Source organism: Lissotriton helveticus, chromosome 12 (genome assembly GCF_964261635.1).
Source record: "Lissotriton helveticus chromosome 12, aLisHel1.1, whole genome shotgun sequence".
NCBI lineage: Eukaryota > Metazoa > Chordata > Amphibia > Caudata > Salamandridae > Lissotriton > Lissotriton helveticus.
The window spans coordinates 678,668,993-678,696,447 of record NC_136073.1 but is presented as its reverse complement, the minus strand read 5'-3'; the positions used below and the strand labels follow the sequence as shown (position 1 = coordinate 678,696,447).

The 27,455-nt window shown below is 43.3% G+C and overlaps 1 long non-coding RNA gene across 2 annotated transcripts in view; it reads right to left on the bottom strand.

The window, feature by feature from the left end:
• LOC144798450 (uncharacterized) overlaps nucleotides 1–27,455 on the bottom strand; it is a 1,486,395-nt gene that overhangs the window by 142,847 nt on the left and 1,316,093 nt on the right. For both annotated transcript variants that reach the window (XR_013603538.1, XR_013603539.1), the window contains one exon: nucleotides 24,299–24,693. This is a non-coding gene — a long non-coding RNA (uncharacterized LOC144798450). The remainder of the gene's footprint in view (nucleotides 1–24,298; nucleotides 24,694–27,455) is intronic.

Sequence of the window (27,455 nt, the reverse complement as noted above, 5' to 3'; positions counted from 1 at the left end):
CGGTTTAAGTGTAGACAGTGCATTGGTGAAAATTGGCAGTTCTGTGTTCAAGGAGGGTATGGCATATGTGGCATTGTCACGAGTCACAACTTTATCGGGATTGTACTTGATTGAGTGTGATGTCACAAATTTTTGTGCGGATCTAGATTGTGTTAAGGAATACAATAGGTTAAGAAGAGAGTATGCGCCACATTTGCCTCAATATCCTTTGTTTGAGAAACGTGTGGTAGGCCGGAAACGAAGAAATGTGACCAATAGTAGGGAGGTTGTAGCAAAAAGACGAAAAGTCGATGAACCCGAAATTATAAGCAGAAAGAAAATGGATTCTGTTGAAGATGTTGTTGGTTTTAAATTTGAAAATAGTTCTGGTGTCAACTGCTATGCTAATGTAGTGGTTAATGTTGTCTTTTCTCTAGAAACTTTAAAAGAATAGATTGTAATCAATTAGGATCAAAGTTTTTGCTGTTTATTGAATTCTGTGTTAGAGAAATGTAGCACTGATAGAACAAAAATAGAAAGTGTGTCTGAAATTCGAAATCTGTTAGACAAATGTTCAGGTCAAACGCAATTCTCTCAAAATATTCAGCAAGATTGTCAGGAGTTTTTAATGTATATGCTTGATGTATTGCAAGATGAAGGTGTAGATGTAGATCATCTGTTTGGCCTTTCTTATCAATGGCAGCATGACTGCGAGAACTGTAGGGTATCAAATACTACTAGTGTAGACTCAGAAAGATTTATATATTTAACTTTGCCAGACAGTAAATCAGTGTCCTTTAATAAGCTAGTAAAAGCAGCCGATCAAAACATGGAGTGTAGCCAATGTAACTCTGCAATGCTGTCCACATTATTTATACGAAGTTATGGCCAGTATGTCATTTTAATGTTCCAACGATGTAGACCTGATGGAACGAAATTGACAACTTTAATTAAAAATTTTATATCATGACGGTCCTTCAACAACATCAGGACATTACACAGCTTATTTGAAGTCTAGAAACGGCTGGTCATTCTGCAATGATTCTGTTTTAACTTTTAGAAAAAAATTGCCTTTTGACCTTAAAAATTCTTACCTGGTGTTTTCACAACCAACATTTTAGGGAAAGAATCTCGGGATTTGCTCTGAGGAATTTCAAGAGGTTCTAATGGCTCCAACACTATTTGGCCTTGAGGATAAGTGTAGTACAGAGTGAAAAGTTATTTTTGAGTTTTAAGTAGTTCCTGAAAAAAAGAAGGTTTTCTTACAGAAAGTGGTGGGCACGGATTAGTTAAAGGACAACAGAGTATTTCCCAAAGCAAACGGTGTTCTTACCATAACACTTGACGTCATGGAAAAATAACTGCACTTTGAATGAGTTCTGAAAAACTGTTTCTTTTAATAAGCTAATTCAAGCAGCCAATCAAAACATGGAGTAGAGGTAATGTAAGTCTGCAATGCTGTCCACATTATTTGTACAATCTTTTGGTTATAATGTCATTTTAAAATTCCAACTATATAAACCTGATGAAAGTAAGTTTTCAACTTTAATTACAAATGTTGTAGCTACACAGTCGTTGATTTTAGGAAGAACATTTGTAACTGCAGCTATTATATGACATGATGGTCCTTTGACAACATCCGCTTATTACACAGCTTATTTAAAATGTAAACAAAGCTGGTGTTTCGGAAATGATTCCCATTTGACTATGAAACAATGTTGCCTTTTGACTTAAAATATTCTTACTTTGTGTTTTCAGAAGAGAGAATTTAGGGTAGGTAACTGGCCTATAATGATTCTAGGAGTTGATATAATTGTATGTACTGTTTTAAATTGCTTTGTGATCAAGAGAATTAAATAATTGTAGTAGTCATAGAGGTAGTGTAAGTGTGCCTCATAGTAAGCAGTATCAGTGTCATAGGAAATGTGGAACATGAGTGAGCAGGAAGGGTGAGATATTACTAGTACAGGATTGTGAAAGTGATCTTGAACATTTTCTTTCTGAAAGTTGTGGAAAAAGAAAATGACCGGATTTGCTTAGAAGAATTCCAAGAGTTATAAATGGCTCTTACACTATTTGGCCTTGAGGAGAAGTGCGGTAGAGAGCGAGAAGTCATTTATTGTATGTAACATATTTGTCAAAACGATGGAGCTTTTCTTTCAGAAAGTGGCGGGCAGAAAATAATAACAGCACAACAGAGTATAAGCTGTTAATAGAACATCCTTCGACGTCATGGAAAGTAAGTTACTTTTGAGGAGTTCTGATTTCTGATTGGTTATGTTATATGGGTTTTTTAAACACAATCATTTTGATTGTGTTTTTTTCCCCGCTGTTATATGATGAATACCTTCAACTCACTGTTTTTAGTGAAATTTGATATATTCTGAGAACAGCAAAAATAAACCATTTAACATGTATAATTAATTCTGTACTTTGTATAGTGAATTTTAATTTGTACTCGTCTTGTCTCATGCTCACTCGTCTTTTACTACCTTCTATCAATCCTCTTTACATACTCACATTGCCTTTTGTTTTATTCTCTTTCACCCTTGTTCTCTAACTCCACTTATCTTTCAACCTTTGTTTCCCTATTCCAACTCTGCTTTTTTCTTTTCTCCCTTGCACCATTTTCCAGCTTTTAGACCTTCTGCTTCGCTTGTCTTTTCCATCTTTCCTCCCTTTGTTTTCTAAATTAAATATTTTTGGGTTCTCCTTTTTTGGTGCAATCAGTTAGTATAACTCACCCTCACTTATTTATCTTTCTTTGTTGCCTCACTCAGTCTGTATCTGACACTCTTTCCTTCACTTCCTCTGTCTCCTCTCTCCCTCACTCTCTTTTCCTTATTCACCCTTTCCTTATATAGTTTACCTTACTCACTTTCTTTTAGTAGCTTACACAACTTCAATTTAGTTTTCTCTTCTATCCTTCTTTTCTGTCACTGAAAGTATCTTCCTTTTTTTTCTCTTAGTAATTTACTCAATTACAATTTCTTTTTGTCTCTGACTGTCTATCACCGTTTCTTCCTCTTTTTTTCTGCATGTTTATCTCTAACTTTATTTCTTTGTAAAATTGGATGATTTTCAATCTTTTCCCTTGTCTTTTCTAATTTTTAAATACATGTTTTAATATTTTCAAATGTTTGTTCTTTCTTTCACAGATTGAAAGTATAAAAATAACAAGTGACTAAGTTAACGACAATTATAAGGTAAGTGTTTTGTACTCTTTTCGTTACATTTCTATCACATTTAACTTCTATTAGTTCCACTGCTTTATTTCTTTAACCCTCAGTTTCCTGCCTTTGCTACTTCCCTCATTCCTTTTTCTATTACTTACTTACTCTACTCCTTCCACTCCTTTTCTCAGTCCCTCTGTTCTCATAGTTTCTCACTCCTGTTCACTCACTCCGTCTCTATTACTCTCACTGTCTCTGACTCATCACTCTTTCACTACTTTCACTATGCTTTCTCCCTGTAGTTCAAGCACACTATGTTATTTACATTTCTTTGCTGTTTCAATTATTCCTTTTCTGTCACTTCTTCTTTTCTGCTTTCTGTTTTTTCTCTCTGTTATTCCACATGTTTTAACCTTAGTCACTGTCATACATCTTGTTTTATTCCTATTTACTTTCGCTCACTGTTTTCTTAACACTTTCCCTCAGGGTTGTTCTTTTAGTCCGGTTCTATCCCTACCTCTCATTCCACATCCTTTACTGTTTTTCTTCTTAATTTGAACATTCACTCACATTCTCCAAGAAACTCTTGTTTATTATTCTTCTACTCTCCTTTTTTTCTTTCACTTCCTTATACCCTCTTACATCTTTTCTTTGGTAAATAGATCTATTAAACAGTATCTCTGTGTTACTCCCTCTAGCTGTCTTTCTTTTAACATTACTCTCTGTTTCCTTCCCTTATACTCACTCTTCCTTTTTAAAAAAAAAAAAATTCTGTTTCGCTTCCGGTTCGCGTACCGGCGCGCGAACCGGGAAGCGAATCAAAAGAAATAGAGGTTGTCAGAGTGCTAAACATTGTAGCAATTTTTTTTATAAATGGGAGGTAGTTCTGAAAAGAACTTTTTTTTAATTGTTTTTGTTGTTTTATATTTTTTTTTATTTTTCTGAACATTTTTTTACTTTTTTTGTATTTTTTGAACGGTTTTATATTTTTTTTGTTTTTTTTGGGGGGGGAACGAAAATGATTCATTATAAAGGGCTCAACAGGAGCAACAAAAAAAAGATAATTTACTTTCTGGGGCGTTTTGGACATTTATGATTTTCAATAGCTCTGTTGATTAAAGTTATGCTACTCTCCCTATAGCAAATTAATTTGCCGCAAAAAATGCAGACTTGCTTCACGACCCCAAAGTTCATCTGAATGTTTGGGACCGTCTCCCTCGCCTCTGGTCCCGTCACTGCCTGTTCAGTTGATGTACTGGCCACAGGAGGGGGGTTTTCCTGCAGGTCACGTACCTGCGCAGCACTATAATTTATAGGGTGCCACCTCTCCATGTGCCGATGCATGGTGTAATTGCCAAAGCTGTACTTTTTATCAGTCCCTCTGGACAGAGTTTTGCCACAGATCAGACATGTGACGTAGCGGGCATTTACTTTTTTTGGCCCCGGGGAAATGTATAGAATTGCCAGATGTAGCTATCCTTCACATGGGACCTCCTTGGCTCTTCAGGCAAAAACTGTCTCCTCCCTTGCTCCTCTTCCTCTTCTTCCTCCTCTTGATTAAGGATGACCTGAGGAGGTGGTCCTTCCTTCCTAGGAGGAGGTGGTGGTGGTGGTGGGGGTGCACCAGCTGCAGCTACTAATGAAGCCATTTCTTATCAATCAAAATAGGTCTTCCTCTCACAAAGTTGAAAGTCAGAGTGAGAAAAAAGGTGGGGGCTTTCATCATTTGGGAAAAAAAATGTTCTAAAACAATGAAAAGTGTTATTTTTAGGTCACATGACCTAGCCTTACATCATTAGGAAACCAAAAGTGAAATGAACCAATGAAAAGTTTTATTAACAAGTCACATGACCTGTTACGCTTACGTTACGCGCAGCACGTCGCGCCCCGGATCGCTTCCGGGGTGCTGCGCTTCGCGCCTCGGTTCGCGCTCCGGAGCACTTCCGGGTGCGCTAACGCGGCGCGTCATAAGACGCATTACCCGACAACGCGATATGTCACGCTTACGCGACGCGTCACAATGTTGTTTTCTAACGCGGCAGTTGCGCAAACGGAACGTTTACCGGTTCGCGGACCGGGTCGCGGCACCAAATTGAGCTAACGGGAAGCTACCCGGTGCGCGGACCGGTAGCGAAACAAAAAAAAAAAATTACAAAAAAATATATACATTAAAAAATTGTATTAAAAACATATAAAATATTTTTTTCGATTTAAAGAAGAATACATTTTAAAACTTTTGATATTTGCTATTAAAAAACAATTGAAATTCACTGAAAAAACCATAGGTTATAGACCATATATATTAAGGAATTAGCATTTACAAAACCTTGAAAATTCACTGAAAAAACCATAGGTTATACACCATATATAGTTAGGAATTAGCATTTACAAAACCTTATTTTACTCACACAAAACCATTGAAATTCGCATATATAGTTAGTTGCACTAACTATATATCGCGCACCCGCAATCCACTGCTGATCATGTCACATATTACATCATTCATGACATGGTCAGTGATATCACTGATGACATCACTGATGACATCTCAAATGACATCACTGATGACATCACTGATGACATCTCAAATGACATCACTGATGACATCTCATTTGACATTACTGATCACATCACTGATGACATCATTCATGTGATAATACGATGAACCTCTTCAGACTCTAATATAACCTTAGATACACTCAGTGTAAACAGACACTCACAGACTGTCACTCATCCATGAAGTTACACACACACCTAGTCAGTCATGCAAAGAATCAATCACACCTCCATTTTCTCAACTATACAGTTATACACACCTTACTTATTCAAACATATACTAACACATATTTACTCTCTTATACAATCCCGGATACAAGTTCACAATGATCCATACAGCCACTCACACATTCACTGGCTCTTATGCACAGTTATTTATATATGTCAACTCTCACATGTACTGTGTTTTACATATGTACTTACTTTGACATGTAGCACTGAGATATCCATTCACTCACCAATACACTCATGCACACAGTCAACCGCCCATACAGCTGTTTCCACATGCACTTTTGAACCCATACATCTAGTGAATCAACTGCTCACACATCTATGCACAGAGTCATACACCTTCCAGCCACCCACACACACACTCAGTCTCCCATACAAATACATGGGCAACCAATCAATAACCCATATAGTTACTCATATAGCTACTGATCAACACATGCAGCAGTTTACAGAACAACAGATATAATGATGCACAAATTAAGACAGTTTAGTCACTAACCCATGCACTCAGTGAGACACATTTAATCACTCACTCATACAGTCAGTCACGCACCTACTAAATCCTTCATCCAGACACTTATAAATCCACTCATTCTTCAATATGTAAGACATATTTTAACTTTACAGAAACATACAGTCACTGGATGTTGTCATCAGTGATGTCATCAGTGATGTCATTTGAGATGTCATCAGTGATGTCATCAGTGATGTCACTGACCATGTCATGAATGATGTAATATGTGACATGATCAGCAGTGGATTGCGGGTGCGCGATATATAGTTAGTGCAACTAACTATATATGCGAATTTCAATGGTTTTGTGTGAGTAAAATAAGGTTTTGTAAATTCTAATTCCTAACTATATATGGTGTATAACCTATGGTTTTTTCAGTGAATATATATATATATATATATATATATACACACACACATTCTATTGGGAATAACTTTGGCGCCGGTTGATGAATCTTCGCGAATTTCTCAAAGAAGATGGCCTGCTCCGCTCCTTCCCTGAAAGTTTTGGGGGGGATTCGTCAGGTGGGGGCTGACAAAAAAGGGGGGTCCCAAAACGTGTTTTCCCCATGTTATTTTCCATAGGACGGTTAGACACGGCTACAGCCCGAACGGCTGAACGGAGTCCGATTCGCAGATCATGCTTTTGCTCAAATGGTGTAAATCCCTCCAGTAGTTCCTGAGAAAATCAAAAGGAAAAATATATATATATCTAGGCACGCGTACGGTACGCCTACCTCCCCGAGCACGAGCTGCATGCTGATAGGCTGTCAACTGTCTGTCAACACTCCAACCCAGGAAGTGTTGGCAGCCATCTTGTGCTCGGTAGACCAAGGCACAAGAAAGCAGAAAAACAAACGTGTAGAACGCAAAAAGGGGGCAGGGTAGAAACACCCTGACCCCCTAGGCCTGCTCAGGTGGTCCCACACGGACCTCCAAGGCCCCAAATTTTTTTTCAAAAAACCCGGTCTGCTTTTGTCCAAATTATCCCCCGGGGGGACCAAATCCCGGGGGCATAGTGAATAAGAAGTGTGGGGGGGGCAACCCTCCCCACACTGCCCCGGGGACCGCCACCCCCCGGGGCAAAGCAACGCAGCCCCCTGGCGCATACTGGAGGTTCCAAGGGGAATTGGTTCCCCTTCTGCAAACGCGCCAGGGGGCTGCGTTGCAGAGAGATGTAAAAGGGGCGTGGCCTCATTACACCTCTCTGCAATGCAGCTCCCTGGCGCATACTGGAGATTCCTGGTGGGCTAGTTGGCCCCCAGGGACCCCCAGTATGCAAGGGGAATTAGTTCCCCTTCTGCAAACGAGCCCGGGGGCTGCGTTGCGGAGAGGTGTTAAAAGGGGCGTGGCCTCATTACACCTCTCTGCAACGTAGCCTCCTGGCGTATACTGGGGGAAACTAGTCCAACAGGTATCTCCAGTAAGTGCCACAGAGCTGTGTTGCAGAGTGTTGTAAAAAGGGGGCGTGCCCTTTGAACACCTCTCTGCAACACAGCTGCCTGGCGCATACTGGAGGTACCTGGTGGGCTAGTTGGCTCACAGGGGACCTCAGGATTGAAGAGGAATTAATTCCCCAATCTAGCTCACTGCTATTCCTGAAAAGTAAATTTAACTGTACTTACCAGTAACTTGAATTTCCTTCCATAGAATATCATTGCCTGCTATATAAAAGATATATAAATTAAAAAAATATTAAATTAAAAAATATATATTACAATTTAAATATTTTTTAAAACATTTTTTTCAATGTATATTAAAAATATGTAATGTAATTTAAAAAATAAAATATCTAAAAATAAATAGATATTTGAGATTTGAGAAGTCATCAGTGATGTCATGAGTGATGTCACTGACCATGTCATGAGTGATGTAATATGTGACGTCATCAGCAGTGCATTGCGGGCGCGCGAGTTATAGTTAGCTGAACTAACTATAACGGGGGAATTTCAAAGGTTTTGAATGAGTGAAATGTCCAGCTAACTATAACATGTGTGAAACCTATGTTTTTTTCAATGAATATATATATATATATATATATATATATATAAAGGAATGTATGTCTGTCTGTCTGTTTGTCCTTTATGCATAACTACACAATTCATCCGATCGCCATGAAACTTTGGGAAGTTGTTGAGTGCACTCCCGCAAAGGTTTCTGGCATAATTATTTTTTTAAATATCGGCCCCCCAGGGCCCTCATATTCTTTCGAATATCGCGCGGAATTACAAAAATTATCAGTGGCTCAGTGCACGTGCTATATTAGCAGCTACAAACAATGGTGTAAATGCCATCAATTTCAGCATTCAAAACGGAATACCAGGCGAAACGACAACGTATAAGTCCATCGATACTGTGATGAATCAAGACGAAGTTGTCAATTACCCAACGGAATTCTTGAATTCACTGGATTTGTCCGGTGTGCCACCGCACATTTTGACATTGAAAATTGGCGTGCCTATCATTCTTCTCCGAAACATCAATCAACCACGACTTTGCAACGGTACAAGACTTTCGGTGAAAAAGATGATTAACAATGTCATCGAAGCTACAATTTTGAATGGGAAATTCAAGGGGGAAGATGTACTGTTGCCACGTATTCCAATGATCCCAACAGATATGCCATTTGAATTCAAACGTTTACAGTTTCCGGTGCCCTCGCTTTTGCAATGACCATCAACAAAGCACAAGGAGGGGGGAAGAGCCAAGCTCGCGTCCGCGATGGCCGCGTTTTAGCTCGGCTCCGTTCGCTTTCCTGCCTGGAACGTCTATCCTGTGTCTTATCCTGCCCCGGGAAGTATTCTTTGGTAGACTATGGAACTACGACATTTCGCTGGCACTTACCGTCTGATCCGCCTGTTCCTAGGTGCCGCGGATCCTGAGCTGCGCCCTTGTTCGCTTCGGGGCCTCCGGAGCGGGCGGGCCTGAAACTCCTCGGCGGCGCCCGGGCGGGGCGGAGCGCTGTAGCCGACCCTTGGTGGCGGTGTGGGCTCGGTCGGAGAGGCCGATGTGCAATTAGACCGGTGACGGCTCTCCGGGCCTGACCGGCGATCCTGCGGCCTAGTGTTGAGGCGCTGCCTTCCATGGACGGGGGTTGACCGTGTATGAGGCTCGTTTCCCCTTTGTTCTCCTGTCCGGCCATCTTGAGTCCCTCCGCCCGGACTCGGAGAACGGAGCCGGTGGCGTGGGGGAGCCGGCGACCCTCCTTATCCTGGGGGCTCGCCTTCCTGCCCTGGGGGTGCCTCTGCTTGCGGTCGGCTGTATCCTGTGTGACCCCGCTTGTGGCCGGACGGGGGTTGGAGATTGCCGCGGCCCCGCCGGGCTTCCAAGATGGCGGCCGGCTCCCTGTCTCTCAGCCTGGCCGAGACTGGCGACGCTGGTCCGCCGCATGGCACGTTTGCTGAATACCGTAAAGGTGAGCCTACGCTTGGCGACATTCTCGCCGCCTTGCGCTCCTGGAGTCCTTCTATGACCGCACCTATCGCTGGACTGGATGATGATCATTTTGCCGGGCCTGCTGGGCCCCCCCCCGGTGTGTGCGGCTTCATCGCTGCTGTGTGCTGCTGGGACTTTCCTGGAGGTCGTGGACCCGGCGGCTGCCGCTTGTTTGGGTGTACGGATACCCGCTGCTCTCAATCATCATGTGATTTCCCCTGTGCTGGGGGTCTGCCGGCCGGGTCCCGTCCGGACCGGTCTTGTTGGATCTCCCATTCCTTTTTTGCCTCGAATGGCCGAACGAAGATCCTGTGGTTGCTCCGCCAAGACGGCTTTCCTCCTATTGTCGGCGGAACTGTGCCTGCAATACCTGCGGTGGTGGCCGTCTCTTCCTGTTCATCTGGGTCGAAATCGATATGACTTGTGTGGATCGACGATTGGACTCCCTGCTATTCGCCTCTGGTTCCTCATGATCTGGTTCCTGGTGCGTTGGATGCCTACGGCTTTGGATAGACGAGGACAGGGTTGAGATGAACTTGCCTCGGTGGACTATTATTTTGCGGTATGGTCGGATGATCCGTTTGTGACTGTATGACTATGTTCGATTCTCCTTCATGTTCCTGAAGCTTATCCTTCTACTTATTATCTTCCCGTGGGCCCGGAGTATGTTCGGACGGTGGGGTGGGAGCTGATGGTTTTGATTATGTGGCTCCTCTCCTGTCGTTGTTTCCCTATTTCCCCTTCTTCTTTTTGTCTTTGTTGTTCTTTCTTTACTTTTAACTTCTATATTTCGGGTTTCTGGTTAGGGCGACAGGCACGCTGCTGGGGGGGTAGGCCATAGCCTTCTGCAGGGGTGCAGGGTGGGGTGTGCGGGGTGGGGGGGGGTCTGTCATTTTGTTTTTCCCCCTTTTTTTTTTTTTTTTTCCTTTTTTGGTTCTATGGCTCTTATGTATCCACTTTTTTCGGGACGCGGTGTCTGCATGTGGGCCCCCTGGGGTGTTTTTGCTAGCATGGGCCTTCTGGTCTCCCCGCCGTCACGGTTTACTATGCATCTATTACTCCTGTTACCATGGGTTCCCTGTGCCGGTCTATTTTTGAGTGCTTTGTTAGCCATGGGGCGCATGCTGTGATGCCGCGTTCTTTCTTCCCCCCTTTTTTTCCCGAGGTCCTTTCCCTTTTCCCCCCCTCCCCTTTTTCTTTTCTTCCCTCCCCTGGGTTGTTGTAGCGGAGGGCTCTTTGTTTTGCAAGCCTATTTTCCGTTCTGTGTATCATTGTGTGTTCTCGTAGTGGTGGGTGGGCGCTGGGCAGCGGTTGCAATTGCTTATTAATGTGGGACTCACGTTCTGCCTTTGCTAAAATATAACTGTTCTTTTTGAATTTTCCTGTGTTCTGTATTACTGCTTGCTCGCGGCCCGCCACGGCCCTCTGGACCTTAATGATTGCCATTATTCTGCTATACCCCTTCTTCTATTATAAAATCAACCTTCTCTTATCCTGCTCGTGGTGGTTGCTCTGTGGCTTTTCGCCTTTGATTCCCGTTTGGATTACTGTGGTACCCTGCTGGAGCTTCTGTCCTGACCAATGTGCTTCTATAATTGTGGTGGCCGGCCCGATGGGTTGTAGGCCCGTATTTGTGAGCAATTTCTGCACAATAAAGGTTTTCAAAAAAAAAAAAACAAAACAAAGCACAAGGACAATCGCTGCAAGTGTGTGGACTCCATTTGGAGAATCCGCGCTTCTCACATGGACAACTGTATGTGGCCAGCTCACGCGTCGGAAAACCTTCTGATTTATTCGTGTACGCACCAGAAGGAAAAGGTAAAAATATTGTGTATCCACAAGCACAAAAAATAAATAAATAGAATTAAAATGACACTTTGAAATGTTTTCCATATTAAAATGAATATTTCAATAAAAATGACACAATGTAATTTGAATGTTATCATAACAAGTTTCCTTGAATTTCCTTTCTTCTGAGATCGCAGCAACACGCGACGTGTAAGCTAGTATATATTTATAGTTACCTGTAAAATAGATACATTAATGGGACAAAGGCACTCATGGTAAAGGCATAGTAGTAAAAAATATAGTTGTTGTTAAAACTTTAGTGGTTTAGTGTACGTAGTGGTTAAGTAGTAGTGGTTTAGACTGTAGTTGTTCAAGTCGTCGTTGTTCCATCATACAACCTAACCCAAGGAGCCTTTGGCATGCTGGTGTACTCTCTGAGCCTACTTATGCCCAGTGCTTGAAATTGAAAAATAGAAGTGCAGGTACTCTGTAGCAGAGTACCTGTCTGTTTCTGAGAAGAGCTGGTACTCTCCAATTAAAAGTATAGCATTTCTCTTGAGAAGTGCCGGTACTCTCCCTCCCAAAATAAAACATGTGCTGGTACTCCATACCGGACAGTACCAGCCCATTTAAAGCACTGCTTATGCCCAATGTGGACATCAAGATAAAAAATTATTCTGCATGGTTTGACTGTGTTTACACATTGCGGCATATTGGAGGTGGCTACCAGCCACACTGAGGCAAGTACTAGAGTGAGCGGTTCTCTATCACCCAAGACTGTCTTGCTGGTTATCCTGGAAGACTCGGGAGGGGAGCTTGCTTTTGTCGGTATGACAACGATCATTGTTAAAAGGGACATCACATGCAAGTAAGCTAGATGGGTCTAGCCTATCAGAATGGAGGGCAGTGATGGACTGGTGTACTAAACAAGAGAAACCGATAAACCATTCAGAGGGCCCTCACCCAACGTTCTTTATTGAAGAATGGCTTAAAACAAAAGTGGTCACCACAGGACTCTCAGATCTCTTCACAGTGGAAAGGGCGCACCATGTACCTTCTAGGAAACCAGTCCCTGGCGCAAATCCAAGCCCAATATTAGCGAAAATTCAGAACTTTAGAGACCGTGACCTGCTTCTACCGGCCGCCCGTGACAGGGGCCCATATTGGTCAACAATACTAAAGTTTTTATATTTCCTGACTATACCATGGGGTGCAGCGCAAACACTCTTCATTTAAAGACATTAAAACTCAACTTCGGGCAGCAGGACTCACCTATGCACTTCTCTTTCCGGCTAAATTGAAAGTTCTCCATAATCAGTGCTCCCACTTCTTTGATATACATGAAGGTGCTTGGGACTGGGTGAATAGCAATTTCCCAACTCCGTTGGAGGAGGACAACACGCGCAGGCCCTGCCGAAGTCACAGCGGCCCCCATGCAGGCGCAGAAGAGGGCTTCTTACACGAGACAGTGTCAGTGGGGCGCCATCGCCGAATCTGACCCTGGATGGTCGACAGGATGCACTCTGCTCAGCATCGACGTTGCGATCCACTCGCCCGCCCATCAGTTCCAGTTCATCACAGACCACTGCATCGGATATATAGCCCTGTTCCCCTCGGTATCCCCTCAACCAAGTAATGATCCCCTAAATTGAAAACACTGGCTGTATCCTTTTTACTGTCGACCCCGGCAATAGTTTGGGTCATATGGGGGGTTGAGGAGTTAACTGACCTTGTGCAACAGGACTGATCCGTGAATTACAATGTTTAATTGCATAAGTTAAAATTATCAATAGCCTATTATCGCTCTTGCCATGTTTACATCCCCTCTTTCTACTTTACCAATGTATCTGAACTGGGGGGATGATGCTCAATGCTGTATGGCATACACCAATGGGTCCAGACAGTGTTGTATAGCACCATCAAGTGGATGGAATCCACACTTTATACACAAAAGGAGCTCTCTGTCTGCCCCTGAAGCAAAGGCACCTCTTATTTCACAGTTCAAATTTTTACTGGTTATTGTAAAGTTTGGTCGAAGACCAGCCACTCGCTTGACTGAGAATTGGGTACCTGTTTTGTTGTTAAGCTTTGTAGTGATCTGGTCCATGGTAACATTGGGGGTAGGCCCTCTGACGGGGTCTGGGGTTCCTCTGTACTAACACAATCTCCCAATGTCGACAGTTACTAAATGTTATGCCTTTCTCACCTGGAATGTCCGAGGCATGGGTTCAATCCATAAGAGACACAGAATAGTGGCACAGTTAAATAGACGCCGCGCAAACATAGTGTACCTCCAGGAAACCCACCTGGTGCCTACTGAGGCCCTCAAACTGAATAAACGATGGAGAGGGCAACTACATTGCACTTGTTACTCCGCATTCTCAAGGGGTGCAGAGGTGTGGATATGTCAAGCTTGTTGCATTGCGGGCGGCGGCGAGGTATAAAGCAGCCTCGATTCCGACGCTGAACACTTTGGGGCAGATTTACAAGCCCTTTGCGCCCCTTTTACGCCGCCGTTGCGTCACTTTTGTGACGCAGCGGCGGCGCAAAAGATGCACCATGGTGCGGGGTACTTACAACGTGACGCATCTGGGAGATGCGTCACGTTGTAAAGCCCTGCGCCAGAAGGAGGTGTTCCTGCGCAGGCGAGGGTGTTCCGGCGCAGGAACGCCTCCTAAAAGTGGCTGAGTAAAATATACCAGATTTCACTCAGTCAATATTGGGCCCATGCTGCGTCAAAACCCTGCGCCTGCTTGAAGCAGGTGTAAGGATTGATGCAGCATTAACAAGATAGGGCACCCCAGAGCCTTGCTGGAGCTGCTTCGCGCCTGTGACCCAACTCCAGCAATGCGCTGCTTTTACGGCACAGATGCGTCACGCATCTGTGCCGTTTTTGCCCCATGGTGCGCCGCATTGTAAATGCGGCGCATCCATCGTGGCGGAGGCATGGCGCACAATAACTGGCGCATCCCTGCTGATTTGAAGGGATGCGCCAGTTATTGTAAATCTGCCCCTATGCGTTCTAGTGTTTCGGAAGTAAGGCCGCTTCTGCTTCCAGTTTACTCATTTGATCTCCTCCTGTATCGGCGGCAGGTTCCTGGTGCTTCGCTCAACCTCATTGCAGCCTGGTGTCCCACTTACCTGGACACGCCTTGTTCCTGCGTCGGGTCCTGGCATACTCCTCCTGTTTCGGTGGCGGGCTCCTGGCATTCCTCCCGGTTGCATCGGGACTTGTCCACATTGGCTCCTCCTGGATCCTTGCATTCCTCTGGGCTCCGTCGGGATCCGAAGTGTCATTTCTGGATTCAACTCAACCCTGCAAAGAAAGAACACAGACAAAGGAGCCCAGTCACTCTGAATCACGGTAAAAGCGTGAATACGCTACCAAAGTCTTTTAAAAGGTCTATAAGGTACTTTACCTATTTAAAGTTGCTGTGTTATTCTGTGGAGATCTGTTTTCTTTCCTTTGCATTAACCTCGCTGAACTCAGAGGTGCTCCTAAGTAACAAAAAAAGAGAGATTATTATTTTCTCCTCACTCCTGAAATGAAGGAAGATATCATTTATAATTTTAGTATGTAGTTCCCACTTTTTTCTAGCAAGTAGCTAGCGGGGGAAGACATTATAATTTGCCAAAGATCTCCTGATAACAAGAGAATTGTATAAGAAAGACATAAGTGGGTGTTATTAAGTTTGGCTCATACATCCTTTCCTTCTATAGTATTGCATTACCTCTGACTCTGCTACTTTGTCTCTCCCTTAGACCGAATCATATGTCCCACCACCCAACCAGTTGCGGGATGGCTAATGGAAGAAGGGAATCACTAAGTTAGTTAGTGAAGTTAGTCTTACCTGTATCATTATTGATACTCAACGTCTTAATATACTCTTTGTGGCTATTCATACTCTCTCTCTCTCTTATTAGGACATCCTCCTGTTGCTTAGTCCTATGCTTGAGTTGAGGAACATCAGTAGACACCTTCTCTCTTTCTTCTCCCCTTCCCTTCTTCCCCTGGTTTACAACTGGTGCTTTAACGAAGTTGGGTACAGTGAGTGACTAGAGGGGCGTTGGGACCTTTATGCTAGCATATAGCTCTTGGGAAATGTAAGTAGACCTGACAAAATACGTGCCGGGGTCCTGTTTGCCATAGTAGAATCAAAGATTGATGATCAAGGCAGATATGTGCTGCTTAGGGACAAATTAGATGGGAGGCAGATTGTATTAGTATCTATATATGCACCTAACTTTGACCACAAGGCTTTCTTAACCTGCTTGTTCATTGAATTGGCGGAATGGACACAATATCCCTACTACTGTCAGGGTATTTTGATGTAGCACTCGATATTGACCTGGATCACTCACACCCCCCACTCCCGGGCACAGCTATAACACACAAAGCCAAGGTTCTGCGCCGTTGGGTATCCGGGAGGGGTCTGGGAAATGCATGGCGAGTCAAGAACGACAGCTTGTGGTAGTACTCTTTTTATTCTCAACCCCATCCCCTTTATTCCCGCCAAGACAGATTTCTATACACACATGCTTTGCTCTCCTCTGACTCACATCACATGTCTGGGCAAAATCATTTCAGAACACAATCTGTTTGAACTTACGCTCCACTGGGGTCATGTCCATCCCCCGATCCTGACATGGAGCTTGCAGTCCCAGATGCTTGAAAATTTTGTGTTCAGAAACACTTTAGCCACCACAATCACCTCTTACTTTTCTGAGACTCCGGACACAGCCACCAAACGTTTGATAGAATTGGAGGCCTTGAACCCCTTGCATGCGTTGGACGGCGTCACAGTGGGCGTGTGCGTCGGATTGCCAGGGGCCATCCGATTTGCGTATGCATGGAATTCGCCCGCATGGCGGGGGAATTCCAGCCGCGCCCAAAAGGTTAAAGTGGTGATCCAAGGGCTCTTGATGAGCGCTGTGGTGGGGGCCAGGTGGGAGGTCATCCAGGATATAGCAGAGCTAAAGAATGAGTTGCAATCTCTAGAGGTAGAAACCCAGAATGATGCATCAAAGGAGGCGAAGTTGAGTGAGGCTAGAGCGACTGATCGACCTAAGCTCCTATACCCAATGGGCTACTCAGAAGCAGACAGGGCAGGTACATTACTGGCATGTTTAAAACGTCCCCCGCCTTCTCCCACACCTATACTATCAATTATTACTCCTGCACACAAGTTGGTGAATACGCCTCTGGAAATCAGCAAGGCATTTCATGATTATTATACAGAACTGTACATCGCTTCATTACCATCTTCCCGGGAGGCGAAAAATAATTTCCTTGTGGTAGTGATCCCTTTCCCGTGATCTCCACTGCGGATGATAAGGACCTGGTGGCCCCTATTACAAAAACAGAGATCCATGGAGCCATTAAAGAGCAGGCTCACAAGAAAATGCTTGGTTCAAACGGGCTTCCCATAGAATTTTACTTTACCTCTGCACCACAACCGATACCAAAGTTGCAACAGCTATACGTATCATCCCTGGAGGAAGGAGCTCTGCTCCCCACCATCAGGGAAGTGTTGGTAACTTCATTATTAAAACCAGATAAATCACTCACAAGGTTATCCTCCTACAGGCCATTCTCAATTCTTAACAGGAGGTATAAGATGCTCAGTAAAATTCTGGCCCGCAACCTGCTTTCCTTGCTCCTCGGACTGATCCATAGGGACCAATGCGGCTTTGTACCCGATTGCAATACTTTTTAAATATACGTGACCTATTTGGCTTGATGGACAAAGCCTGCGACCTTTTTCCATATGCTGGCTGCCTATCACTGGACATTCGGCAAGCATTTGGAACTTTGGGGTGGGACAACAGGCTTGCAATGTTATGACGATATGAAATCCCTACTGAACATTGCCATTTGATAGAGCTACTTTATACTTTGCCCACGGCTAGAGCCAAAACTGGTCAGGATATTTCCCCATCATATTGTTTGTATTAGCTATAGAGCTACTGGCCCTACATCTCCGCCAGGTGATGCCAACAATCAGGATCCAGACAGGTCGGGTTACACACTCTGTGTCCTTGTATACCAATAACATGCTCTTGTAGCTCAGAGATCTTCGACTGGACATGCACAACCTGGCTTCTCTGCTCCCGCGATTCAGTTCCCTTTCAGGACTGCTGATCAATTCCTTCAAATCATGCGGGTACTCCTTCTACGGCACTTACACATTACCCACCCTGCTGGTTGGTAATGTACAACAGAAAATGGAGCTGGTTACTTTCCGATACGTAGGCATTCAGATCTACAAAGATACACTGGATATCCTGGAAGGGAATCTGGCACACACGATTAATTCCTTGAAGTCACAGGTGGCCTTCTGGGGTAAATTACCATTATCCATGGCGGGCCGACTAGCATTGCCCAAGATGGTAATGTTGAAGAGATTGCTATATCATTTTGTAAATTTAATGTTAGTGGTCCCCGCTTGGGTATTTAGGCTCTTGAATTCTTTACTAATAGGCTTGATCTGGGGGGAGGGCCTCATAGGATAAGCTTTTCTAAACTCCAGTTACCAACAACTAAAGGGGGTATGGGAGCCCCAGACTTTAAAGCGTATTGTACAGCTTTAAAACTTCAATGGTTAGCATATTGGTTGGCTGGTCACAACCAATTTGAGATTGGGTACAGTACCATACAACTACAGCAAGGGACACTTCAGGCCCTACTTTGCCCAGAGTCCGCGAAACTACAAACAGGCTCATTATTGCTTAGGAACGCTATACACTACTGGAAACTGGCCCTAAAATACACTAATACGTCCACCCCATACGCACCGAATATTCCACTCTGCAGTCCACCAACACCTATGGGATTACTGACGACTCGCATACTAGCCCCTTGGGAGTGGGCGGGTGTGACGGCAGTTGGATCCCTGTTCGCAGAAGGAAAACAAATGCCACACATGAAATGTGTGCACCCCAGGGGTATCCAATACATTATTCCTAACCCATGTTAGTGTTCTCAAGTACATCCGTCAACACAGGGTAGTGGAGAACAAGGAACCCTCCACATATGAACTACTTTGCACACTTCACACAATGGGTCATGGGAGCCATTTGGTACGCTGGCTATGTCGGGCCTAAGGGAGCATCTTATGATCTCACTGCTCCCCTTGAAACAGAAATGGGAAACTGACATGGTGAAGGGCCTGTCTGTTAAGGAATGGGACACAAATCTTGAAAACCCGCAACGTATTTCCCATAACACCCGGTTTAGGTTCATACAGCTTTCAATATTACATAGAGCATATTTAAAACCATACAAAATGCATACGATGTACCTAGCGACCTCTTCGGAGGGCCCACGTTGTCATACATCCAGCGCAGACTTTATAAATATGATTGAGTCATGTCCAACCCTGTCCGGTTTCTGGTGCAAAGTTTCAGAGGGCCTCTGGCAGCTGTCTGGGATAACCCTTTGGTTGTTTATAGACTCATGTATCTTGGGTATGATCCCACTGCCCAAAAGAGCTAAAGTGCTCCAACGCTTCACTGACCTTTCCTTACTATTGGCAAAAAGAATGTTGACACAACGGTGGAAGTCTCAAAAGGTTCCTAGAGAGGGGAGGGAGGTACTGCGCAGGGCCACTAGCGAGGGCGTGGCTCTGAGGCAAGAGGAATATAGAGGGCTTCGTAAGAAGCCAATTTTGTTGTATTGGGCTCACCTTTTGGGAGCATATCCGACGCCTGACAGGCGTAGAGGAATGTTTACTCTACCCACCTAACTGTTAAGCACATTAGGCACATACTTACGTACTGCCACGTGGAGGCCCTTTACACCCCCTACCCCACTGTTTACACCCTGAACCAAAATGTACTTCTCAAGCTAGTTTCAGGAGGGAGGGAAGGAAGGTTGGTTTAGTCTTCTTGTCTGAGACTGGTTTCTCTCTTTGTAAAAATGTGTACTTGCACATATTGATTGCTTACCGTCTTAACACTGTCACCAGATTTGTCATATCGACGAATAATGTATACGTTGCATACATATCTGAAATGGGATTTGTAATAAGACTTTAATAAGTGCATGTAATACCTGTAAATGGAAAATCAATAAAGTGCGTTAAAAAAAAAGAAAAACACTGAGACCCCCCCTTCTTAACATTAAGGAACAACTTTCTGAGGCATGTGACCAAGAGCTCCCTTGGGAGATGATCCTCCTAGACCTATTGGTTGTAACTGTCACACTGTCCTCGTTTGACGCTTCCTATTAAACAGTTTCCCAGGGAAAATGGGATCTATCCTCTCCAAGACACGAAATATCTAGGGTGTACCTTTTGAAGGCTCTGCACTGTCATCACTAAGCTTCAGCATGAACATGGCACAAGTCTCCGCCATCCTGACTCCTACAGAGTCGAATTTCACATAATAATAATAATAATTCACATTTGTAAAGCGCGAACAATCACCCGTAAGGGTCTCCAGGCGCTGGGGGCCGTTGGGAAGATTAAGCAAGCCCAGAGTCACATGGTGCTGGGCTAATCTGCCGCAGATTCCAACGTCAGATGCCCTGGCCGCGGCGCCACACCTCTCCATGTATGTGAACAGTGCACTGCTCCACCTCTGGCTGGAGAGCGAACCAGGCAAACTCCTTAATGTGTTTCCATGCCACACCCATGTCCACAGGCGAAGGGATAGCAACTGATAATGTTCTCATACATGCTATGGCAGATCAGACTGGCTTAGCATAGGATAGCGACATGACCTGAAACATTACCGACTCCCTGCTTAGGCGACACAAATTTGACATGCATTCTATCACAGACAGGTGACTGGAATAAACTCGCCACATTGAACATAACCAGGTTAAGACAGAACATCATGGCTCATCAATCGCTCAAGAACTGATAGAAATTAAGGAACCAGGGATTTTCCCTGATGATAAATCCTTCCGTAAGGACTGATCTTTAATATTCTGGTGCTGCTCACGAGACCGGCTGAATCTTAATATCAAACCAGCCAAAGATATTGCTGAAACAATGTTAATTGAAATTCAAACTTTATATCTTTTTACTGAGTTTTAAGATTTAAACAGAATTAGAGATAAGGTCCCTCATATGGAATAAGTCAAACTTTAGAAACAACTTTAAAGACCACAATGCAGCAATAATACATACAAAGTGGCTAAAAGAGATAGATGCCGATGCAAATGTAAATCCAAAAATAAACGTATATCAATCAGTAGGTATACACAGTGGTGTTTCTACAAGTTCCATTCTACAGTTCAACAATCAAATCAAATTCTGATGATGTGTATGGTATGTGACAGGGATTGCTTGAACATAGATTTATGGTATGCGCTTCAGTTTGTTTCACTAACGGCCATATGTATCACGGCAAAATGGGTTTGCAAACGCCGAAATTCGCAGAATTCTGGCGTTTGCGAACCCATTTTCGCTAAATGGTATGTATGAAACATTTTTGATGCAAAATAAGGAATCGCTAAATTTACCATTCCTTATTTTGCGATTGCATTTAAGGAATTGCAAATTTTGCGATTCCTTAAATGCAATGTATCAAGGAAAAAAACATTCCAAAATGCCATTAAGGAATCGCAAATTATCACCAACTTCTAGTTGGTGGTAAGTTGCAAATTCTTTTAAAAAAGCATTTTTTTTTTAAATCAAAAGGTGCCATGTGACGCTCATACATGCCCTTAGGGCATCTTTGTGCGCCATATGCGCACGCATGTCATTTTCAGGGGTGCAGCAGGGTGTTCTTGAGACACCCCTGCACCCTTGAAAATATTCACAATTTGCGATTAGCAAATTGCGATTCGTAAATTCCCCTTTCATTCCTATGGGCCTCCTGGCCCATAGAAATGAATGGGAAATTATTCCTTAATTGCGATTAGCAATTTGCTAATCGCAATTAAGGAATTTTAAGTAATCGCTAAAAAGAAGTGATTTCCTACATACATACCATTTTGCGATTTCTAAATAGCGAATCCTTAAAAATCGCTATTTAGGAATCGCAAAACGGAATGTTGATACATATGGCCCTAGGTGTGGTAGCATCAGAACAAAGTTTCTCGAGTAAGTAATATACCTCATTGTTTAATTGCAGTGTTCCACAAACGCTGTTGTTGCGGCTGGCTGACACAGGACTATCTTTATCCCACAGAGCATTTGTTGATTAGAATATTGGTTCGCTCCAGAATTTGATTAACCGGAGGGTGTCTTCGGTCTGTACGTGGAGTAAGTTGAACTCACATTATTCTTTCCTGGTGGTTTTACACAGGTGATGGTTTTTTTCACCACAACTATTTTCTTGCACCTTTGAGGAGAAGTGTGTTTTTGAGCTTGTACTATCCTTTGAATTATGTAAATACACATTGTAATATATTAATGTGATGAATCAACAGTTAATTGTTGAACTGTAGAAGGGAACTTGTAGATTCACCACTGTGTATAACTACTGATTGATATCCGTTTATTTTTTGCATTTACAGTGTTTCCCCTGACGAAGGGACAATAGATGTCCCGAAATGCATTGGGCCATTAACATCTGCAGTGTATAAACAAGGAAAACGCGACGTTGTTACATTTTATTGAATGTTATGTTTGTAAATGAATCCGGTATACATCAAGGATAGGATGTTTTACATTTTCTGTTGGAAATAATTGTTATTGAAAAGAAAAAATTCATTATCATAATGATTAAAGAATATTGAATGTAAGTCTATTTACGTCTTTGGTCAAACCACAATTAACAGATTGTAAATCATTCATAGTAGTGTATGTCTGAGTGCAGCATGCTGGCCACCACCTTTAGGTCCTGTTCACTTGACACATTTTTGGCATGTTGGCTTTTGAATATGTTTCTTTAGCCTTGGAGCACAACAATTTCTCTTTGCAATCTTCTGGATATCTTTGTTGAGCCCAGGGATCCTAGCTAGATGGTTTGGCTGCAGTAGTACAGCAACCTGATTGACTCTGATCAAGAGCAAAATGTGTCAGTTATTTCATAGGGCACGACAAGTTTTATTTATTTGCGGTACAAGGCAAGATAATATAGTATAATTCGGAATAGGAAATGAGAACGTAAAATGATCTGCGCAGCTGATATCAAGGTGGCTGAGCATGCCACTATGCCTCAGTCTACAGTGGGTGGTAGGTCCAGAGTCATTCCTTTGCTTTTAGTGGAGGTGAGATGAATGCTGAGAGTATTGTTGAGGTTTACTAGGTTCTCTAGGGCAGTTCATATTTTGCATTTAGGGTTGCTGCTAGCACTGTTGGAATCACCTGTAAAAATGCTATTTTGGTCTTTTTAGATCGATGGATTTGTGATCTGATCAGTGAATTCTGATTCGAGCTATGGTGGGTCATAGATTACCTGTAGGTCGACTGTGAAGGATGGTGATAACGCCTGAGAGCATTGGAGGCACTCAAGAGTGGAAAAGGTTGTTGTAGGTGTGTATTTGCAGATGAGGGAGTTTTTGTATACGATGGTGATACCACTATTCTCTTTCACCTGTCTCTCGTCATACTTTATGGCATAACTTTTGTTACTAGGGATTCAGTAATGGACTGGGCATAATAATTGAGCCAAGTAGCATGGTATTTAGGCCCAGATTCCTTAATGTTGTATTTGTGGTTGGTTTTCAAACCATTGATAATTACAGTTGCTGGGTTGTTATAAAGGTCGAAATGTTTGACTAAAGTTCACCAAATTTTGGATATGTTCCTGGGATGCACACATGCTTACATATGTGTAGTTTATTGAACACTGCCCAAGTTCTCGCAGTTCTAAAGATAAAAAAAATGTAAGACATTGTTTGAGCACTAGTATAACACGTGTTTGGGATTGATGGTAGGCCCCTTTAAACCCCATTTTTTAATTACATTTCTCCACATTTAACCCCTTGCATGCGGAACAATTTTTCGCGCTGTGCGGGCATTTAATTAGTGGGCGGGAATTGGACGGCCGGGGGCCGTCCTCCGCACACGCCCACCGTGATGCATGACGGCTCCCGGCCATCACGAGCATGCAAGGGGTTAACAGATCATATGTAAACTTTTCAGCCCATACATACAGTAAAAATAGTAAATGCTGTCTCATCCTTTTAAGAAAAACAAGTTAAATATATACTAGACTTATGTATTGTGTGGGTGTGAATTAAAAGAACAAAATCATGTTCAGTGAGCAAACAGAAAAAGTGATGAGCGGGATTCTACAAAGCTACCACCAATGCAGGTTTGGTTACTATCCGGTAAACATATCGGCATCTACTAATCTATGTTCAAAAACTGGACTGTGGTTAATTAGATGTTCATTTACTCTTAGGAATGTACATTAAGGTAAACTAATATAGTTTAAATATTTTACTGCACAATATAAAAGCCATTCACAGTTGCATAAACTCAATCTGCCACAATTCAAGAATCATCACTTCTCAACAGAACAGCTCTGTAATGGTATAGAAAAAAATCCCACCAATCTTTAAAAGAAACTGTCGCGATTGCCATTCTTGGGCGATTCTACGAACTACTAACATGGCCGCTGCACTGGGGCAAGCAAGCGCGGCGGCAGACCAAACAGGCCAAAGCGCAGCCACCCCGAGCAGTAATGCTTCGCGTTCTAGCTTGCAGGATATTGCGACTTACCTTCAGGTTCTACCCATCACTTCCGGGGCGTCGGGTTCCTTGACGGCGTCTAGCTTCATAGCGGCGTTGCTCTCCTACCTGGACCTTTTCTTCTTGATGATTCTGCTCCATGTTCCTCCTTCGTTGTTAGAATCAGTTTTCTTCAACTACGCTGTGCCTACAAAAGAAAAGAATAAAGATATAGGCTGTATTAATGTACAATACGGTAACAGCGCTTTGCGCTGACGTTTACTTTAATTTTTTGTGCCCCATGTTTGTGCGGCCATGTTAGTAGTTTGTCGAACCGCCCAAGACTGGCAATCGCAACATTTTCTTTTTTTGTGCCCCTATGCATACTTATCTAATCCAGTGCTCCAGACGCTGCGGTCTTCCGCTCCTTCAGTCTGGATAGATACCTGTTACAAAGGAAAGATAGGGGACATTGATTATTTATACCTGAATCAAGGTTACACCTTTTAGTTTGCCCAGTAGAAAACGTTTCATTGGGACTTTCATCACATATACAGAAGTCTTGCAACAAGGTGAGTTCATTAGCATGGGTATTTCTACTGTTTCATTCCATTTTTGTTATTCTCCCTCTTACTAAGTAGTTTCTTGTTTCTTCCTCCAGACATACGCCTGTTAACCTCAGTCATTTGAATGCTTTAGAAGAAGAGAAATTCTAAGGTATGAAATAGCATATTTAGAGAGAAATGATATAGAAGGTGACTCTTTCTACATACTTACCAGTTCTCTGTTCTTATCTCTATCTACAGGTTTTAGGCCTTGTCCCCTGCCTGGTTCTGTTGCAGCCTGGGGTTCGACGTGGGACCTTTAACTCGCCTTGTTTTGTTTCCCTTCTTCCCTGGGTTACCATTGTCACTTTGACCTTGTTGGGTGCAATAGGTGATTTAGGGAAGTTGTGGATCTTTCTTAATGTCCATGACATTCCTGCGGAAACAAAGTTGAGACTGGACAGAACGCCAAGCTAAAAGAGAAAAGTTTTCTTTCTGCCCGAATGCCATGGAGATGAGTCAGTGTCTCTTGCAGACTTAGCCCATATGTTGGGTAATCTTCAGAAGGAAACCCAGGCCCTGTCAGCACAGTGGATTCCATGCAGCTGAGTATGAGGTCTGACTCAGGTGTAGGGACCCAGACTCCTAGTACTAGCTTCCCATTAATACAAGTCACCGCACCACCGTCCATTCCCTTGGCCCACAAGCGTTTTTGGGAGATCCTACTAACTTTGCAGCCTTTATCAGTCAGTGCCAGCTTCACTTCATGTGTAAGGCTGCTTGCTTTCCAACAGACTAAGCAAAGGTGGCGTTTGTTATATTCTATTTAGAGGGGTCTGTTGCCAACTGGACCATACCTCTAATAGAAAGAAATGATCCAGTACTACAGGACTATAACGCCTTCATGAGAGAACTCAGGAAGTTATTCGACAGGCATTCCTTTATGCAGTCAGTAGACACTGAGCTCTTGAAATTAAAACAGGGAACTAAAGATCTAACCACGTACATGTCCACTTTTAACAGATTGGTAGCAGAAGCCGGGTGGCCTGAGTAGAAGCGTAATGCTTTGTTTTACAGGGGTCTTAGATGCTGTATAGACTATAGGGCATTGAATGCCATCACCATCAAGAACAGGTATCCCCTGCCACTGATATCCTCCCTTCTTGATCGTATAAAAGACGCTCAAGAGTTCACGAAGTTAGATTTGCGATGGGCCTACCATCTTGTGAGAATCAAGGAGGGAGATGAATTTGAAAACGGCTTTCTGTACTAAGTATGGTTTATACAAATTTTTAGTGATGCCATTCGGGCTGTGTAATGCCCCTTCGGCTTTTCAGTTTTTTATCAATGAAGTCTTAAAGGACATGTTGGACCAGTTTGTCATTGCTTATATTGATGACCTCTTGATTTATTCCCCATCGATGCAAGAACACGAAATCCCTGTTAGGAGGGTCATCGAACATTTGCGAGACAACCATCTGTAATATAAGTTAGAGAAGTGCCATTTCCATACGCAACTAGTAAGCTTGCTTGGATTCATAATGTTCCCACGGGGAATCAGTATGGACCCTCAGAAGGTAGAAGCCATCACTTGTTGGCACACACAACAAACTGTTAAAGAAATCCAGAGTTTCATTGGCTTCGCCAATTTCTATAGATGCTTTATCAGCAATTTGTCCGATTTAGCCTCCCCAATAACTAGGCTCTTGAAGAAAGGGTTAAGTTTCAATGGACCTGTGAGGCAGATGAGTCCTTTATTAAACTGAAGGAAGCCTTTACACAAGCACCCAGACTAAGGCATCCAGATCCTTCACGGCCCTTTGTGGTGGAGGCAGACGCATCTGAAGTGGCAGTTGGAGGGGTCCTTTCTCAGGCAGATCCAAGTACAGGACAACTTCATCCCGTAGAGTATTATGCAGGGAAGCTGGCTCCTGCAGAAATTAATTACACTATAGGGGACAAGGAACTATTGGCCAAAAAAAGGGTCTTTGAAGAGTGGAGGCAGTATCTGTTAGGGGCCAATCACAGGATAACAGTTCTCACGGATCACCGCAATTTGCAGTCCATGCGACAACTACGTTGGACTCAGATTTTTAGTGATTTTGATTTTCTTATACAGATCCAAGCAGGGAGAAAGAATGGGAAAGCAGATGCTCTATCCCACTTAGGTTACGAACCCATAGAACCACAAGGTGAGCCTCCCCCTATAATAGCTAGAGAACGAATAGTTGGTGCCTTGTATTCTGAAGATGACTTCCTAAAGACAGTTAAGGAGGTACATGTGTCCACAGCTATGAAGGAGACAGTTGGTACCCAAGAAGTCACAAAATCTCAAGACTTGTTCTACGTCCAAGGGGGTTTGGTACTTCCCACCCACGATCTGAGGTTACAGGCTTTAGAGTGGAGCCATACTCATCTTCTCGCTGGACACCCAGGGTACAATAAAACACTGGATTTACTAAAGAGACACTTTTGGTGGCCTTGTATGGGTAGGGACACAAAGCACTATATTCAGACGTGTCATGTGTGTGCCCAAGGGAAAGCCTCTCACCAAGCTCCTGTGGGGTTGTTACAACCATTACCCACTTCGCCTCGTCCCTGGCATACAGTATCTTTGGATTTCATAGCAGATTTACCAAGAACTGCCCAAGGGAACACTACTC